Here is a 20,825-nt window from a genome sequence, read left to right on the forward strand (position 1 = left end):
CTACATACATAAGCAGAAAGTATCTGTGTTTAATGTGTACTTTGAACTGCCATTCATTTAGAAATCAAAGATTTGTAAATGAAACACAGTATGCTAGACATGATGATGTTTGACTGGAATCCCTTCTCATTGGCATAGCCTAGTTTTCCTGATGCTGTCAGCGCCTGGGAATACATCCTTATTAAAAATTATGTATGGAGGGAAAATACAAAAAGAAGGCCTTCTTAAAAAAACTGTGTGTATCAACTATATATAAAACATATTTAAAATAGGCAAATACACAGAGTGGAACATGTAGTGGAGAATTATTCCTTCTTGGAAGGATCAGCAGAGGGAACGTTCAGGTGTATATACACTATAGAAGGAGATGTATTTTCTGTATTTTTCCCAACTGTGTGAATTTTGCTGGGATAATATGTCTTAAAATTAAAGACCAATCTTAGTTTAGTTAATGTTCATTAATGTTAGTTCAGACTCTCTCTCAAATCTCTCAGCTTTCCTCCTCCAAAAGATCTCAGTGTTGTTGAAACAAATGTAGAGAGATTCTTGTTTTTTTTTGTTTGTTTGTTTTTGTTTGTTTGTTTGTTTGTTTGTTTTTTTTTGTTTCTTGGCAGCCAGGGATGGTAAATAGCAGTAAGTGGCAATAAGCATCTATTTTAACTATTGAAGAGAAAAAGAAGAAAGAAGAGCAGCCTCTTCAGTTTTTGCAGATCTGTAGTTTCAGTTATCCCTACTGACTGGTGGCATCTATAATGATTTCCAGCATAATAGTCTGATCTCACTTCTGCTATCCTCACAGTCAAGTTTAGCAGGTTGTTTGAGAACCTCTGACTCTCTCCCCAAAATAGAAAACATTAGTAACAATTCTTTTTGCAAAATGAACACTGTCTCATGTGGCAGGAAGGGAGACTGAAACTTCATAAGGGAAGGGTGAACAAAGTCTTTAATTTGTGAGGGTAAGGAAGCGGGTCGAGGAGAGAGAATGAAGGTTTATAATAATACAGAAATGAGTATGAAGGGGACATAGATCTTAGCAGGCAGCCAGAAGGAGACTGGGGGAAAACTGGAGACATAAAGCTCCATGGTGATAAATGGCGAGGAGTAAATTGTGAAGGAGACGTGGATAGTGAAGGCCCCTGGCATGGCTGTGGATGGCAAGATGGCAAGTGTACCAAGCCAACAGTACTTGTTGTGAGTTTGGCTTGCACGAGCTTAGAAGTGTGTAACCCTTTTGGCATGCTCATCTTGTCTATCTTGAATTACTGCAGAGTCTGTATTATGTACATGTTGAGTTAAATTACTAGCAAAGATGTGTGGACATGCATCTGGAAAGGAGATGAACATTCCTTGAAAATGTTTCAGAGCTGATGTTTGAGAGTACAGTGTTAAAGGCATTTGCTTTTGATTTGTTTTTGACCTCCTGTGGAGCTCACCAAACTAGTTTTGGGTAAGAAGAGACAGCACAGAGAACATTGGTTTGATTTAAATATGGATAGTTGTGCTTTTAGGATGGAGACTTAAATTCTGAAATGTTAGGTGTTTGATTTTGTTTGTTTTTTTTTTTTAAAAAAAAAACCTTTCTTTTCCCCTTATACTATGGTTTGTTTATATTGCTAGTTTAAAAATATTTAGGATATTGTTTGGGTCACTGTTACCTGCTGTTTCTAAGTATGTATTTGCTGGGGCCAGTTTATACCGTGGTACAAAGAATCTAGTGTGACAATCAGAGGATCAGGGTACTTCACCCTAAGAAAGACTGGACCTCACATCTCTACAAGCTGCATTCAAGGAAAGACAGCTGAGGTAATTAAAAAAAAAAAAAAAAAAGTATTAACTGTGGCATAGGTATTTCACTATGAAATTTATTGATGTCTGTTGTCATTGCATGTCCAAAACTCATTACGGTAAATCTTTATTTGCCCTCTTTTCTCCTGTCTGAACTTTGCTTCAAAAAGCTATAGCCACCAGTGGAAGATTTCAATTAGTATTTCAATTAAGAAGTTTGGAGTCTGAGGTTAAATGCTATCCACACCTGGGTTTCTATGATTATTTTTAAAAAATATGGCATCACACTATTAGCAAACCGATATACTTACAATTATAATAGGTAGCAAGAAGAAATAAAATGTCTGAATAAATTCCGAATGCATTCTGTTTCTGGTATTTAAAATCTTAACTATTTTTTACTGGACTGAATCAATCATAGAATAATTCAGGTTAGAAGGGAACTCAGGAGGTCATCTCTCCAAATTCCTGCTCAAAGCAGGGTCAGCTGTGAGTTTAGACCAGATCCTGAAAATCTGGGAGGATGGACATTGTGCGACCTCTGGACAACCTGTTCCAACACTTGATTGTCCTAATGGTAAAAAAAAAAAAAAAAAACAAACAACAAACCAAACAACAAAAACTACCTTATATGTTGGAATCCATCTGTTTTTCAATTTATGCCCATTGTCTTTTTTGTCCCACCATGCATCATTATAAAGAGCTTCAATCGATCTTCTCAATAAGCCTCTTAGTAGGTGCAACAAGATGGTTGTTAGGTCCACCCAAAATCTTCTCTAGCCTGAGCAAGACAAGTTCCGTCAGCCTCTCATCACAGGGCAAGTGCTCCTGCCCACTGGCTATCTTGGTGTCCCTCCATTCAACTTGCTCTACGTTATTGAAAGTTTTCTTGTATTGGGGCACCCAGAACTATACAGAGAAGTATCAGGTTGGTCTTTATGCAAAAAAAGACATTTTTGTAATTCTGTTATGTGGAGGATTAGGGAGGTTTTCTTATGTTTTATATCTGGCCAATGGGATCAGACTTTTAGGTGTACACCTTAGAGGAGTCTTTTCTAGGCCAACCCTAGGTTTGGGGATAACAAACTTTTTTTTTTTTTTAACAATGGCCTCTAAAAGGATGGCTGTCCATGGAGCTGCATACATGTAATGGGTTTATGATTGGCCTTCAGTGAAGAATTTAAACCAGAAGCTTTTCTTGCTGTAGCTGATATCTTACTCAATATATTCTGTCTTTATACACAGACTCTAAGATTAGTGTGGTTGAGTATATTGAAAGTAATAAAAAAAACAGACAGAAAAATTGTTGCATGTTTTAAAAAATCATAAAATGAAAGAGGAAGTGCATCATTTATTATAACACCATGTAGACTAATGAAAAACATATTGCAGGCTGGAAATTTGTTAAGAGCTGAACTCAAAAAGTTTCCATTCCCAAAAATGCCTTGGGGCCTCTTGCTGTAAGCTTGTGGCTAAAGAGGCCCTATGGTAAACTGACATTAAAAATAACTACTCCATAAACATTCAGCTCCTGTTTCACAATAGTTGGAAATAAGTTTTTAAAAAGTGTTACCTATTGATACTGACTGTACTTTATCAAAGGGAGGCAGTGCATTTTTGACTAGAGTATGATGGGGACTTAAACACTGGGAAGGTGGGCACTGGGCACAAAAATGTTACGTTCATTGTACATATAAGAACATGAAAAAGATGAGGTGACTTGCCGAGAGCAACAGAACAGCACTCGGTACTGTCAGAGCAGGTATTAACATTAAATAATTCCTGGCTTCTAGTCCTTTGCTTATTAACTAGACCAGGTGAACAACTCACCTACTCCCCACCACTCTGAGCAGGTGCCAACTCTTGCACTTGAGCACATCTTCAGGTTGCTTGCAAATACACCCTCAGAGTATTGGTGGTATTTGTACCATCAGTGCACACATGAATGGTATTGGCCACTTAGAGAAGACTGAGTTTTGTGTCTCTGTTTAATCTGTTTGGTTCTCTTAAAGGTGTGTCTGTCTTGCAGAGTTAGCCCAAGCTGATTAACTAGGTGTTGGCTTGGACTTTCTCCTTCTCCTTGATTGGCCTTGTCAGTGTATGAAAATCATTAATGTGGGCTGTGGGATTTCAGGCAGTTTTAACTGCCTGGTGGTAGAGGTGGCGGGGAGAGCATTACAGCCTCGATTCCTTCTTCACATGGATTGGTAAGCAGTTTGCAGAAATAACACAAATTAAATCTTCTGAGTGCTGATGTTCCTTCAGGCTGTTTCTGCAGTTCTTCTGGATGACAGAGGTTCCCCTGCCTGGCAAGGAGACCAGGAGTGCCTCAAGATGGTGGGACCCTTCCATGAAGTCCAGATTTTACAAACCTATAAAGATGTAGTAAATTGGATCTATCTTTGTATGAGACTACTTAGGTGGCCTGTTTGCGACCTTTGAGAAGGACAGTCTGGGAGTAAATATTGCTTGCCTTAGCTAACTCTTCAGTGAGGATTTAGCAATCCAGTACCTTTTCACAGAAGTAAATAGCAGGTCTAGAAGTCCCAATTTTGGTAAATATTTTCACTGTTGTACATTGATGAAATAAACATATACAATAATAGTCACACCATTTGCTATATTGCCATATTGCTATAGCTGTACTTACATGAGATGCCCCCCAGGAGAATGTCAGTCTTAGATTGAATCACTGAGAGGAAAAAAAAAAAAAAGAAAAGGTGAAACAGTTGTTCACAGGTGGCTGAAAGAAATTAAAAGAAACTTTAATCAATTCTGATAAATACAGATAACTTCAGGGTTTTTTTGTCTTATGTCTCACTTGTACCATGCTCTGTGTGACATTTACAATAAACAATGTTTTCATCCAGTGATTAGAAAATCTGTAACACAATTGTTCATGATGTTTGGTGTTGAATTGCTGAATATGCTGACTTGACTGTGGCTGAAGAGTTGATAAAATATCACAGTGGTGTTGAAGGTTTTATTTACATTTGTGAGGTGAATTGAGGATCTTGAATAAAAGCTGTAGATTGATCTAAAAATAGAAACATAACTTCCTTCTCCTCACTAAAAACGTCATGCTTGGTGGGTTAAAACTGGCATGTAACAGTCCTGATATGAAATATTTGTCATGTAATATGATACTATGATAAATGTCAGTTTGGTTTGATATTGTAAAAAATAGTGGTTTTGGCATACTACGTGACACTAATTCACTTTGGTTACTGAGTGTATATTTGCTCCTTTGCACACTGTAGGGAAAAAATACGGAGAGCAAGTATATTTTATGAAATTATAAAAAGAAATTATAATGTATCTGACTGCTCAAAATTTGTAAGCAGGATTTCAATATGAAGGTATAACTTATCTAAAGGAGAAGAAAAGTGAAGCACATATTCCCTATGTCTTGTGGTAAAAAAAATAATATACACACATACATATATATATATATATATAGGCATTAAAGAGGTTTAAGAGTTTCAGCTTAGATAAGTGATGGAACAGTAATGTTTGGGGAGCAAGATAATTTTTAAGACTAGATGAGTCTTCCTCTAAAAAGAAAGATTAACTAGTTCAAGAGTACTTAATTATGACTGAATTTTGAAGTAAGAAGAATACTTTATTTGAGAAAAGATGTTTTAAGATAGCAGCCTGTGCCACTTAATTCCTTTTCTATTACAGTTTTATTGAGAAGTGCAATAACAGTCTATAAAAGATCTGATCTGTTTCTGGTGCACATTTTTCCTTCTCTTTTCTCTACTTACTAGCACTGGTTCTGGTCTTCACTACCATGTGTTACAGTCACAGAGCTCCCCTGCCCTGCTTGGCCTCTCTTTGCCCTCTGTTTCACATATTGTGGCTGGCGTTTAAGAACCCAAGAAAAATAAACAGTGCAACCAGTATTTTGCTTGCAATTTTAGTTTCATAATTTCATGAAGAATAGTAAATAGAAGCACAAACTGTTGTTATTATTATGTGGTCTTGATCTTAAGAGAAAGGGATTTCCATGGCTAACGTGTATTTGTGATGTGTTGCACAGGTGGAAATCACCTAACACCAACTTGAGTGGTGTTAAAACTATTCTGTAGTGGCTGTTTGGCCGCAGTCTCTAGCTGTCCTCTCCTCTCCAACACAAAAATGAGTATGCCACAAATTCATGCAAAGAAACAGCGGATCTTCTGCTTATACTTCCATACCAGTTTAAGTCGTGTTCAAGGACCTAGCAAGACAGGTGCCCTGTGCTTGAGAGCAGAAAATGGACATGGGGAGCGTTTTATGTGTGCTATGTGGGAAGGAGGATTTAAGTAGTTAAACTGGGGGATTTGAAGGGGCCTGGCTGATAGCTCTCACTGCTGAAGTCCCACCTGGAACAGCTGTAATACGTTCAGGAGCTCCAGCTGAGTAGGGACAGGCCGCAGGGCATGGCTTCTTCTGACTAATGCAGCCCTTCAGTGCCTTAGCTGTGGCCTCGTATCCACATATGTATGGATAAGACTAGAATTAGACATCTTAATTGTTACTCAGTTCAGCTGGCTAAGTTGCACTAACTCATTTATATGTATGGCAGGGTGCAATATTGAGATCTGCACTCTGAGGACTGCTGCTGTGTGCTCCTGGAGCTCTTGGGTGGGTTGGAGAAAGGTTCTGTCCATGGTGGTCACCCAGCAGTCACCAAAGAGGAGCTGTGCTGCTGCTGACCTCTGAATTCACAGGGACAATGTGTATCTCATTCCCTTCCTCCTTAGTGACTCAGTAGCTCTTCAGGATTGATTTGATTTTCTTGCTTTCTGATCCTCGTTGTTGAAGTACAATTTCTTTTATGTAGTAAACAATGTTTTGCGAATGATTAAATCACAACATGAATCATAACTGAAATGCTGAGCTGTATACACTGCTCTTCACATCTACAAGCCAGTGGAGATGAATAACAAGTTTTGTAGTGACAGCCTTAAAGTGGATTTGCAGTTTTCCTGGGAGCTGAACCCACTGTTTTTTGTCTTTTAATGTAAGCAACTTGAGTGGAATAAAAAGCTGGTTAATCAGTTTGAAATGAAGTTCTAGCTTGGTCAGAACAAGCATAGTATTTGTAGATAGCTTAAAAAATTGAGTACACTTTCAAATGTCATATGTAATATGTAGTTTTATTCATGAGGCCTGTGTTTTATATTCTAACAAATATAAATAATGTATCGCATTAATCATATATAATTCTGAATTACAACATAAAATTTTGCAGCGCTATAATTAAAAATGAAAGAGATAAGGAGTAGCAGCTGTATAGCTAATGAAGGAGTTAATTTCAATGTGTGCTTTAGACCATTAAGTACCATAAAGCAAAAAGCTCCAACACAAACCAAAGGCAAGCAGTTAACTACCACTCCTTTCCCTGGACCAGCATCACTGGGGATACCGTAGTGATCAGACTTCACTAAAATTGATTCATTAGTTCAGGCAGTAGTGTGCACTAGAAATGTGGAAGAAGATATAAATCCTTGTTGCAGATTGTCTTGTAGCAAGGAGAATTTTTGGTATTGTGCATGTGAATATAAATTTTTCTCTATGAAAATGTTTTTATCTTTTCAGGTTGGAATACATTTTATAAACTTATTTAACAGTTTGAGAGCCAAGAGTTTGAGTCTTTTTTTCTGTCTGTCAGGACTCTCCAGAGGCTGAGATTTGCAGGCCATCCAATACATCATTGTTCACATTATACTTTTGTTTTTGGTTTTTTTTTAACAAGTCTGAGAAGTTTTCCTTGTGTGGTTTCGCAACCACCACCCTTTTTTTTTTTTCAAACAGCATGACTCCTATCACTAAATCATATTTAGAATTCACTGCTTCCAACAATTGTCTAATGGATCCACATGTTTACACAGCATGACACTGGCATCCAGATAGTGTCATGAAAGTATCCAATCAGTCCTACTGTTTCATGCTTCCTCCCTGCTTTGAAAACAAAACAAAACAAAACCCCAAAAGCTACAAGCACAGTTTTTCTGGTATTCACAGAAGTAGTGAATGGTCCCTCTACTTCAGCCACCAGTATTGTTTCACAAAATTTGGAAAAAAACCTTTTTTCATCTGCTGTTAACTGAAAATGTCAACTGTTGGCTATTTTATCAATAAATAGGTCTTAAAAAACTACTGAATGAGAGACTGGACCCAATCCTTTTTTCTGTCCTAAGATTCCCAGACTGAATGAAAACTTTTACCTGTGCACGCTCCGATACCAGCATGCGTACCGCTGCCTTGCTAAAGCTCTCAGCTGCTTCTCCCTGCCACCGTGTCGGTGTTTGTGTTATTAGCATTTGCGTAGTTGTATGATGAATCAGATCACTGACTTGATCTTTCTGAAAACTAACCTACCCAGCGGCAGGCTCACTTGTCATTTGCATAGCATGGGAAGACCTTTTGTAATTAACTTGCCCGTGTATTTTGCAAAGTGTTTCATTACTGTTTTCTGTGATTGGATGTAAATCAGTAGCGATTACTTGGCAGCAACCTTCCACAGTCGTTTGCTCTGAAGTAACTTAGTCCCTGGTAGCACTAAGTGAAAGAAGGAGGGTTTGGCTAGGACACCAAAACCTTTCTTCTTTTTTTAATGCTCTCATGGGATCTTTCACTTCCACACAAGCAACTGCCTGAACTGGCCAAGTGGTCTTGATTTAACATTGCTTTATGAACACTACTTGTCCCAGCTGCAGGATGTCATAACCTCTATTTCCTTAGCTTAGATTTGAAATCTGGAGCCATATGATTCAGATGAACCACAACTGCCCTCGCTTTAACTTGATGTATTTGTTTTGAAAATACCGTTGTTCGCTCCAAGTTTTAGCTGCTAAGAAAATTAAGCTGATATGCATGGGTAAATGGGGATTACTTATCACTGGTTAAAAACTCTGAAACCTGCAAAGATAGCTGAAGTAAATTTTAACTCATCAGTGCCAATGAAAATACTTTATTAGTGCAAACTTGAAAACAGAAAACTTTTTTAAAATAAAAAATTATATTTGTCCCTTTGATAAGTATAGCTCTGATGCAAAAAAAAAGTTCTTATAAAAAAATAAATATAAAAAAAATATAAAAAATAAATGTTGTACAGTATTTCAGTAAGCACAGTGAGTTCACAAAAAACCTGTTGCTGCAGACAGGATTCAAAATAGAGAATGACGAGCAGAACTGGGTTGGCTTTGCATTCAAAATTCGATTTTATGTGGGCTCCTGTTCTTGTGCAGCTTAGAAACAAGCTTTTGGATTTGAAGTAAAGCCAACCGGATTTGTAAAGATGCTTATCTTATTCTCTGTCCCTGTTCAAATCACCAGAAAATATTAAGGCTGACAAGCCTAACTTGATATGCCCCTCAATTAATATTTTTATGCTAGATTATAGACAGACAGATCTGCACAAATACTAGGTTTGTAGTCACTCAGCTGGTATTTCTAAGTGGCAGATGCTTACTGCCTTTGCTACTGTGTTGTAGCCCTGTATGTCTACTCTCCACAAAAGTCACTGCAAATATTAGTGTCAGTTTAGTGCCTTTGCATGTAACTCCAGAGTAAACAGGCAGAATAAAGCTGTGCCACGTCCTTTCTGAAGATATTTGGTGGCATACTTTAAAAATATAAAATTAAAACATATGTGGAAAAACGGTCTTTGACATAGCTGTAGTCTGTAAACAAACAAACAAACACCCCTTTTATTAAAAAAAAATTGAGATGTAGCAGAAAAAAAGGAAAATCGCCCAAAAGGGTCTGCATGTGTACCCCATCACTGAAGGTCAGTTGAAATTGCCAGGATTGTCCTATGAGGTTCTTGTCTTTACTCATTATATAAATGAAGATGTACTTACAGGCTCTAGAAACCTTTTACAATTAAACTTATGAACATAATCTAATAATATTATTTACTTTCACGTTTTATAATTGCCAGTTTGTAGTGGCATTTTGTGAATTTTCTTATTTATTTATTCATAAATGCTCAGAGAGACTAAACAGTTTGAGAGCTGGGATGCTTTCCCAAATATAGTTTAGAGCTGTTGGTCAATTGGTGACCCGCTTCTGCTGTCTGAAATACAAGTAGCCCCAGCAGCACCTGCTAGTACAGCATGTACAAGATGCTAAGTTTGGCAAATCAAGATTTTTGTTCAGATAACATGCAGGCGGATCAGTCTTAGGGCATCTGCAGAGTTGCTTCTAATTGTCAGTTGTATCTTATGGATTGGAAAAGTATTGGGGAACTTGCGTTCAAATACTGAAAGTGACCTTGTAATTAAGATGCAATTTTACTTGTTGGATTTAGGCAATTCTCCTTGCTGCCAAACTGCATGGACTGAGTGAGGTTTTTCTTCCTCCTTCTGTTTCCCCTGTATCCCAGGGTAATGCAGTATACTGGTTCTGAGTTTGCTGTAGGACAGTGGAGTTATTTCAGATTTTAAAACCTCTTTTTGGTGTCTGAAGGCAATGCTACGGCCCAGGGACGTTAGCTGAATTCCGTAGCAGTGGTTACATGACCAGCTGGAGCAGTTTCTTGCACTTCACTGTTCATTCTTTATTGACAATGGTGGATGAAAATTATTTACGTACCATTTGATATTTTGTGCAACGTCCCAACCTTACAGGCTGATCTGATTTTATTTATATTCACACACATACACACAAAGCTTACATTTCACATGTCTCCTACGTCAGACCTGCAGAGCTAACAGCTAGCAGAGTGCTTTCTCTAACCTCCTTGCAGCTGAGAGGCAGCGGGTGCTGTTGGGCTCCATGGCACCGTTACTGGCCAGGCAGCTCCCTGAAAGGGAACGTGTGTGCCTCCTGGCTAGCTGATTTGAACACGGGCATTTTCTTGCCAAGCAGCTGGCCCATCTGAACATGACCACCGCCTGACAAGCTGCAGCTGGGATGTCTGCATTGCCTCCCTTTCTGGTAGGTGCCAGACAGCGTGTGATGATTTCTCAGCTAACCTGCTACTGGGACAGATAGCAACAGAGGAGGGCTTTGTGTTCTTGGTGAGTCTTTGTGTCCTTTAATGTAATCAGCATTACTAGAGGTAAGGATTGTAGAAGGGAGGCAGAGGAAAGGACGGTGTGTGCTGTAGCGCTCGTGAATGGAGAAGCTGGAGGTGGGTTGAACGTGTTGTTACAACAGAAAAGAAGAATGGGGTTTTGCAACGAGGAGGAAGTGCTGTGGTTAATATTGCTACATCACAGTTCTCAGGGTCCCACCCATTTGTTTTGACATAAATACCTACTCTTGAGATATGTGGAGGCATGAAGAATTAGACACATACCTTCAGACTTGTGTTCTTCAGGGTTTGTTACTACTCTTTGAAGCTTGAGCTTGATGTTTTAATATTTTGTTTGGAAACATAAGCATTTAGATTTATAATTCTACCCTTCCAGCCATTTCCCTGATTTACCTTTGAGAGTAAACATGCTCTCGCTCCATTTTCCAGACTTCCTTTTCCTTTTCTTTGCTATTGGCTTAATTTTGAGATATGATGTTCAAGTCAGAGGTAAGTGTTTCTTTGGGAGCAAGAGAAAAAAAAAAAGCTAAGGATTTGAGTGAGCTAACTGTTTTCTCTGTTTATAAGCAACAGCTTATTTTTCAGTATTCTGCAAGTCTTCAAACACAGGTCCTGCCAAAGACACCGACTTTAACAGCAGAAGCACTTAGGAGAACGTGCTCAGGCTTTCTGGCAGTGCTTACAAGCCTCTTAGGTAAAAGAGGCATATTGCTTGTAGTGAGCCCTCCACAGTTTGGGAAGCACTGCTTAAGACGAATTCATAAAGAATTTATTTTTGTGGTTATAGTTCTCCTTTTTCATTTCACCTAGAGTGGGCCCAGTTTCCTCAGTGTTTGATATTTAGGATCTTAACATCAAATCTGTAATTAATACAGCTGCATTTAGAGACTAAGACATTTGCAGTGTTTATAGCAATAATTCATTGTGTTGCACAGTGTGGAACTCAGCATGTTTTAAACATTCTCCACTTGTGCATGTACAGTTTTTTTATAGTTGAATTAAGAATTTATAACATGCTGGATCTCATATTCTGGGTCTGTTTGTTTCTAAAGCTACACACAGAACTTGGACTAGGTTATAAATTTCTGTAGATGAAATGAAGGCTGATTAGAATTTTAATATTAAGGAAGGAAATGGCCTTGGGTAGTGCACTACAGAGCAGAACAGGCCCTCTGTTAATACACAAGAGTATTACTGTTTTCTTGAACTTTGCCTTCCAATCCAATTACCACTTGTGCCTAGAAATCATAACTCTGATGCCTCCCATTTGATAATGTTGAATGTTACCCTTGTCCAAGTTTATATCATTTCCAGTAGTAAAAATGATCTTGATTATAAAACTGCTAGATAATATACTCCTAAAATTGAATTATGGGCAGTAGTGCATGGTATTTGTTGATAACCAAAGCAGAGTCATGGTGGTATATCAAATTGACCTAGTTCCGTCTCTTTTTAAATTAAATGAAATCAAGAGGTTTTTCTTGTGACATGCTTTTCCTGTGGTAACATATTGTATATTGCACTCTTCGTGGTATGAATGAAGACAAAGCTTTCAGTGTAAATGACTTTTTTTGAGTCAAGCAAAATAACAGGAATCTGTGTTGTCGGCTTTCATTTTAAGCACTTCTGTGATAGCATCATGCTCACAGTATGTAATGAGCTCATACGAGGAGTAGTTCTAGCCAGCCCCTTTATCAGCGTAAGCCATCATAGCTCAGTTTGTGTCCTCCTGTGTCCTCCTCCCCTGCCCTCACTGCTAACTGGATTGGACTAGTCGCTGCAGAATTCTCTGGCTCTGTATTACCAAGCCTGTGCTGCACACATCTTTGCTGCACATTTACAGCAGAATGTTATTACTGAAGTGTGGAATCACATTCTGGTATTATTACATGAAAATTGATTCTGATTCCTCGGTATTTCAGAGTATATTATTAGCGTAGTACAACTGATCATTTTCTTACAAGGGGAATGACAATTGTAGCCTTGTTCAGATGCTGCGTGTGTATTTATAGGATCATGATGCCCAAATATGGTGGCTAAACTTGGCTGCTTCTCCTGCTGGTTTCTGTGGTTTCCTTTCACTGTCCAGAAGAAGTGACAACATTCTCAACTCTGTAGCATCCATCACCAGGATTTGTGTGATGTCCACTTTTGGCAGAAAAATAAACATGTCTATTTGTTTATTTGGTCCTTTAAATGGTATAGCAGACTTCATAGTTTATTATCTATCTTTAAGAAGTTTTGTTTATAGTTCTCACACCATTAAAACATCACATTAGTGGCACAGCCTGAAATATATTTATCCCACTCAAAAGATTCAATGGTTTATGCAGTCTGTTATGCAAGTAGCTTTACTTCAGATTTATTCTCTTTTTTCTTTGATCACTTGTGTAATGTGTTTGAAATGTATGTCTGATGTGGATTCTTTTTTGTGTTCCATTGGGTGCATTTCATTTTGCAGCTAAAAGGATTGCATACTAAATGTTCTGCATGTGTATGTAACAGTATTTAAGTTTGCTTCTTCCAGAGGAAAGACATCCTAGGATTTAAGGCCTGATAAAGTAATAAAAAAAATAGCAAACCAAAAAATACAAAAATAGAAATACATTTTTGTAATTTTGGTGATTTCATACTGTAAATCACATTAGAAGGAACAAACTATATCAGAGATAATATTGAATATGAAAAAAATAAAATGATTACATTATGTCATCCACATTGTAAGAATAATACTGATAAACTCTGACTTCCTTAGTGCATTTTTTTTCCCCTGATATTAACCCACCAGGGTTTCACTAACCAAGAATATACAGGTTTATGGTCACTTGATATAATGAATCCTGTGCTGAGTTGTATTCAGAGATTATTGTTTTCCACTTCTTTCTTAAAGTAGGTAAATGCTAATGTTTCCTTTCCTTTTGGAACTTCCAGACTGGAACAGTATTTGATAAGATGGCTCCCAGGGTAAAAGTGCCCTTCAGAGATTCTCTTTATAGAACAGATGAATTCTTTTGCTTCATTTGTTGCAGTTTTTAGGCACAGAACTGCAAGTTTAGTTTAATTTTGGTATCTGCGTTAGATGTAGCATTTCAATAAAGGGTTCTGTAGTGATTCAGTGCTGAATGTGCAGTTAGAAATTAGATAGACTAATTTCTGTCTGGTCCCATATGTTATCTTTAATCGGGAAACCATTTGCACCAAGATGCTTTAGATACAATATGAGCAAATACAGAAGTTCAGACCTTACTAGACAGTTTTACAAACTGCAAGGGAGGATCCAATTGTGGTTTTGCCTACAAACACTTTTTATCTGTTGAGTTACAGTTTTTAATTACTCACAACTGTGAGTAATTTTGTCAGCCATGGGAGCTGTATGAGCATTCAAAACTGAATTACTATTACAAGTTTTCCATGTATTTTTACTTCTTCCCCCTCTTCACTCAAGAGCTGAGAAGAAGGGAGCACTGGTCTTGAGCGACTGCAAAGAGATCTCTTCCTTCAGTAGACAAGAATGGAAAGCCTAAGCTGGTGTTCCAGCTGACATCTCATACCAGACGCTTCTCAAATGATCAGGCATCATACAAAATGCTAGCATCAAACCAGCCAGTATGGTGATACTCAGCGTTACCAAAACCGAACAGTACTGCTCTTGGTGAAAGACACCAAGGAGCTCTGTGCCACGTCACATACCAGGAGCATTGCTCCTAGCACTAACCTTGGAGATCTTCCCACCCTCAGTGGTACCTGCCCTGCTGGACATGGATGTGAGAAAACCAACCATCCGCAGACCCAACCAGGTACCAGAGTGCTCCCACAAGCATTGAAAGAATATTTGCAGCTTTGTCAAAGATGTCTCCACTTAAGAGTTTACAGAAGAACTTGTGGGAGTGCAGCTTGCACCTTCACCCATCATTTTTTTCTGAAGGATGATGCTGTGTCCAACACTTGTTCTGGCAAAGCCATGTCAGTCTCACTGTAATAGTTTCTAGTTACTCATTTCTGCAAGATTACTGCCTGAGAGTCACCACAAACCAAATTCTTTGTGAACAATTATCCCAAGAAGTTGTTAATTACTGTGGAGCCACTACAGCTCTTTAAAATGTATTGCCTGTACTGATACCATAAACCCACTTTCCTCTTCACTTATTAGGGAGCCCTCTGTATTCTGGATTCTGTGTTAATGAAGGTACTGAAACACTGCTGCAGCTTATTCCTCATGCTGCTGGCTGTCTCGTACAGACGAGCATGTGAGATGGAGGCACAGCTACAAAAAGACCCTGCTAACCAAGCAAGTTAGGTATTTTATGGTCTAGGTTTTTTTAATTCTGATTACCAGCCTGGAGAAAGAGCCACAAAAATGCTAAAAAATGTTCTATCTTTGTAGTGAATTTTGCGGCTTCCTATTTGCAACATTTGTTGCATGTAAATTTTTTGTGCTTTGGCCAAAACAAGACAGTTTTTATTACTTTACTTCCAAATGTGTTGAAAGCATATGTTCCTGTATTATTTATTGTACAGCACTTAAATAACTTTATAAACTGAACATATGCTAAAGCAGAATTCACAAATGGCATTCAGTGTAACTTTCGAACCATTTCAGAGAACCTACAGTTGCTGTCCTATTGAAACCATGTAACTTTGTAGGGAAGACATGATTTAAAAGGTTTTGGACAGAATTATGAAAATTATTAATTAATATCTGAAATTGTTGTATCAGGAACGTGAAGCCTAATTTGATTGAAATCCAAATACAAAGCCTTATTCTAAAAAGTTTAAAAGAAAGTAATGAAAGTTTTAAGGCTTTTATTATGCATGAAAGATTTCAGAAGTCTTTAGAGGTCTGTGTGCTCTTTTGTATGGGCTATGTTTCTGACACCTCTCAGTGTGGGATTTAAAGCAGTTTATTTATTTAAAAGGAAAGATATACAAACAGTTTGGCAGTAGATCTACTCTTTGAATAGATAAAAATGCTTGAAAGAACTTGACAGTTGCTTATAAGAGGAACTGTATTAGATAGTTATTTTTCTGGTTTTATTTCTAGTAAATTTATAGGCTGAACAGTTAGGAGGCATTCCAGGTTAATTCATTTGCAAGTAACAACTTTTTTTCAGTCTTTTGATCATACTTGCAGTTTTAAACTGAAGATGAACCTTGAGATGATTATGCTTTTCACTTCTTTAGACTTTGTCTTTTGCAGCCTGTCAGAAATTTGGCATAGATTTTAGTATCAGTGTTTCTACTGTCAAATGTTTATTCCTTTCACCTAAATGGTATAGCGACATAATTCCACTGCAGTAATTCTCTGGTTCAAAATTTAGCAAGCAGTAGTATATGCCTGCACTTCTAATAAAGCTTCAGGAGGACCTGAACTGCACATTAATTGCATTTTTATTTTTTTGTGGAAACATTATAGATTTGCGCTTAAAATATTTTCTTGTTGAGTACTGTATTGTTCAAAAGGATATTTATTTAAATATGGATTAAAAAAAAATCTAGTAGAATAGCAATGTAATAACTGATGTATAATTCTTTTTCTACTTGGGCCTAGTCCCCTCCCTGTGAGGAGGTCACCAAGAAGCTGGAGTCAGGCTCCTTGCTGAGGTGCACAGCGGGAGGATGTGAGAAATGGTGGTAAACTGAAACAGAGTTCTAGCTGAATATGAGGAAGCCGTTTTTCACTGTAATTAAGCACCAGAGTGCATTGCCCGAGGAGCGTGTGGAATCACCGTGCTCTGGGAGGGTCTTCACTCCCAAATGGAGAAAGCCACCTCACCTGCAGTCAGCACTGGTGGAGCAGGAATGGGGACAGGATCCTGATTTCTGCATGGCCCCTGCTTGCTCAAACTGCCCACACAGTGTCTCACCTTCATACGATTATCAAAAATGTCTCTAATGAAATCTTATTGTGGTGTAAAACTCTGTCTCAGGAGTTGGTCTTGAGACCAAATTTAATTTTTTGTTCTTCAGATACTGAACTTCTCCCTGACATGAGGTGAAAGAGATCAGCTGCACACGTGGAGACAACCTGAAATGTGTGTACAAATATCATAGATGTGCTTGGAGGGAATTGCAAGGAGCATGGAGGCTGAGCTTTTCTGTAAACAAAAGGAGAGCTTTTACTTGTGGACATGACTGGAAGACATCATGATTCCTCCAGATATTACTTTTACAGCAGAAATTATCATGAAAAACAGTTACTTAATACCTTATTCAAGGGTAAAACTACTACCTAAACTAGCTCTGCTTCTTTAAGTAGTAGATAAAGATTGTTTTCCCATATCAGTTCTTATAGTATATTTGTTCTTTCCTATTAAAGCACACCTATTCCTACAGCATTTCCCATTTACCACTAGTGTCCTTACAGGAATAATCAGTTAGGAAGGGTCTAATATGAGACCAGGTAAAAAAATCTTAAAATCTTGTAAACTCAATCTAACTTTTGTTCAGTGGTGACCGAAGGAAAAAAAGTTCTTTTAAATAAATTTGTTCTCTTTCTAAATAGATAACTAGCCAAATGCATTTCAAATATTTGTTCAACTGATCAAATATTAGTTTAGTTTATGTTTAGAAAACAAATTAACTTAATGTTTGAAGAATAAGATGTTTTGTACCTGAACACTTTTCTATGTCATTACTTCTGTGCCAATGACCCTACGTACTTTGGTCAAAATAAAAGACTCTTCTGATGAAAATTAGTCAGATGTTTTTGTAACTTGAATAGTTCTTTCTGTTGCGTGCATTCACATTAAAATAATGCAGTTGTTTGCTGAAATTCTAGTAGTTTCACTAGGGAAAGACCAGTCAAATTGTAGTGCTGTCTAATGCTGGTAATGTGGAATTTTTTCCTGAAGGAACTGGAAATAAAAAGAATAGTTAAAATTACAGTGCTTTGTTGGTCCATTGGTATTGGGTGAAATCAGTTTCATATGCCTATATGTAACATTTAAACGAGAAAACAAAGTTGTAAGATGGAGCAATTTTACAGCAAAGTTGAATAAAATTACTAAGTTTTGTTTACTGATCTTTTTTTTTTTTCCCTCCCTGCAGAGAAGAACTAAACTATGGAAGGTCTTACTCATTTTCTTTTACCCTTTAGCTTATGAGAAAAACACAGAAGTGTGTCAAATTTAAGTTATTATTTATGCTGTAGATACACTGATTTGCTTAGTTACTTTTATAGCAGCTACATACTTTTGTCAAAAAGATAACTTGATAGTTGAACATCAATTTGATTTTGATATAAACACATTTCTAAGTGGATGGGTTCAGAAGGCAGAGCAGTCTTCTGTCCTGACACTTAATAAAAACAGCTCCCAGGTGAAAATTTTCCTTTTTTTTTTTTTTTTTTTTAGGGGGATTTAATTTAGATGTCTGATTACCTTTTATCTCAATGGCTGTGCCTCAAGATTTTGGTAGTATTTAAATCATCAGCATTAGATACCGTTCCTCTTCCTATTCTATTCTTGGAGCAGAAGCTCCTTTCCAGCACCATTAGTGTAAGTTTTTCTACTAAGTAGCTAATAATGTGAGTGTACTCAGAGACACATAGGCGTGTAAAGTGTGTTTTTGCGTGCTTCCTATGACTAAGAGTTTTAAGCAGACCAAATTAATGATTTTGCAGTCAGATTTCAAATTCTCAGTTGTTTCTTATGATTGCGCTGTTCTGCAGGTAGTATAGCATATCACAGTGTGTATCCACCGTGAGATTACAGACTTCAGTGATTATTGTATGTTCTGCTTACATAATTCTGAGCCTTTTTAAAGTTTGCTAGAGTTTCACTTTTAACAGGGTACTGCTGCTTGCTTTGCGTAATTGCTGAACTGAAATGGTCTCTTCAGACATGATGCAACTCCAAGAGGAAATGCAAAGGGAAGGACAGAGAATGGCAACACATATTCTCCTCTAACTGCCTTGACCACATCTTGTCATATATTTGTATAGTGTGTGAAGATAATTTGCTTTCTTTATGAGATTAGATATCTTAATAAAGTTAAGGGCATGGGTATGTATTAGATAGTAACATTTGTTTATTAGCTAAATAATAAAAGTGAAATTTTATTTTTAACTCAGTCATCATCTGTTAAACTACCAGAGCAGTTTAATAGGTGACTGCTACCATTACTCATCCCAGAATTAGCAAGCAATTTTTGCAATGAAAGCAAAAAATTGTTTCTGATGTGTTTGTTGACCACTGATCAGTAGGTGATAAATGAAGGGGATTTTCTTGCTCATTCTAAAATGCAGGAAGCACACCAGCAACTTCTCACTGTAGTTAGAACTTGGAAAGGCCAGAAGACCTAACAACTCCAATTGGAGTCTATCTGTTTCCCTGTTTCCTGACTACGCTTCAGAGTTTTTGATGGGCAGGAAGTCAGTGTATATACTGAACAGTTAAACACAACAGCTCTAGCAGCCAGAGAACATCATCTAAAGGGAGAAAATAATGGAACAAATAATTGAACCTGAGAGGATGCAGAACAGAGAGGGTCTTCTCTTTTATACTAATACTTTCAGTATTGTGAAAATGTGAGTTTTGTACACTATAAAAATTTATAAATTGCTATGCTGGTTATCTGTTGACTTTTATTATTATTATTATTATTATTATTATTATTATTATTTATTTACTTTCTTGAGCCTGTCTGCAAGAAAAAATATTTGTATCAAAATTATCAAATACCTAGTCAAGGTGTTTGGTCCATGCCGTTATGGTCTTACTGCAAATGCTAGCCCTTTGTGTAGAAGATGGTTCTACAGGATTCCAGTAGTCTGACTCTTGCCTAACACATTTTGAATAATAAAAATATGAAGCATACATTATTGGTAGTTTTGGGTTATATCACAAATTGGAAATCATACATTTAAAAATAACACCTTGTCACTTGCTTTCTGCTTTGCCTAACTTTGAGAAATAGTAGCTGCCTTCTGGGTGATGTTCTCAGATTCTGTGCTGAACATTAAGCATCCATATTTGAGCTACGAGCAGGGAGAGCTGCCTGTTCTTCATCTGGATATGTTTCTGTTTACCTTTGCTTGGGGAGATGCCATTTTTACTCTTGACCATCTCTCTAAACACAGAACAGCTATTCCAGTCATATTACTTATGTGCTCAAGGGGTTTATGTCCTCCACTTCTTTCACGTGTTTACTTTGCCTTTGTTTCCCTTTCTTCCATTGCACTCTCCCTTTGTGGTATTTCGTGTGGTTTAGCACATCCATCAGCCTTTTTTTCCTCCTTGTATTACCCCATCTATTCCACAGGGTCCCCCTTCCTGCCTTGCAGTGTTCTCCTATGCACTTACCAGTACTCCTCATCTTTGTTCTTTCAGTTTTCCTTCTGTTCCCTCCTGCATATAGACATGAATTCTTCTGACTCCCTTCAGTTTCTTGTTCCCTTTTACTAAAACATTTCCCACTCCTGCTGCCTCCTCCTAGTTTTTTGCAGCCTCTGACTGAGCTCATTGGAAATATTGTCACCAGTCTTGATAATAGAACCAGACTCCTGGTGACTGGATGTACCCTTGTGCTTCATGGGAACAGCCTGAGTTCAGGCCCTCAGAAGCAAAAACTATGCTTTTTACCTTTACTGGGCCTCTACTGTCATTTTGAAGTTAGATGGAAATAATTGAAAGCCCAAAACCGTGCAATGCATGGCATCTCCTAAAAAGCAGCAAATACCAAAAGATCTGTGATAATTTGAGAGCTGTCAAGTTGAAGTTCATCATCCTTATCATGTAAAAGGTAGGCTACACATAGCAACATTACGTATTTTACACTTATATTTATTACATTACGTATTTTACACTTATATTTATTTTAAGGAATGGTGTCTTCAGCCAGAGGCTGCAAAAAATGGGATCCCACAAGCTGCACAGCCACTTGCTTCCACCTTTCTATCACCTCCTCTTTTTGTTGGCAGAAGCATTCACAGTGAATCGAATTAAGAAACTGATTTTGTTTTAAAGTAACCTTTGGGGGGTGATAGAGAGGTAATTTTAACCCAGATGAC

General features: G+C 37.5%; 2 protein-coding genes across 2 annotated transcripts in view; one reads left to right on the forward strand and one right to left on the reverse strand.

Annotated features, from left to right (window-relative positions):
• CHLSN (cholesin) overlaps positions 1–20,825 on the forward strand; it is a 132,730-nt gene that overhangs the window by 67,970 nt on the left and 43,935 nt on the right. The gene's annotated exons all lie outside the window — the stretch shown is intronic.
• Positions 1–20,825, reverse strand: part of GPR146 (G protein-coupled receptor 146) — a 51,859-nt gene that overhangs the window by 22,323 nt on the left and 8,711 nt on the right. The window contains exon 2 of the mRNA XM_074918901.1: positions 4,436–4,477. The gene's annotated coding sequence lies outside the window, so the exon portion shown is untranslated. The remainder of the gene's footprint in view (positions 1–4,435; positions 4,478–20,825) is intronic.

The sequence above is a fragment of the Athene noctua genome, chromosome 15 (assembly GCF_965140245.1).
Source record: "Athene noctua chromosome 15, bAthNoc1.hap1.1, whole genome shotgun sequence".
NCBI classification, from domain to species: domain Eukaryota; kingdom Metazoa; phylum Chordata; class Aves; order Strigiformes; family Strigidae; genus Athene; species Athene noctua.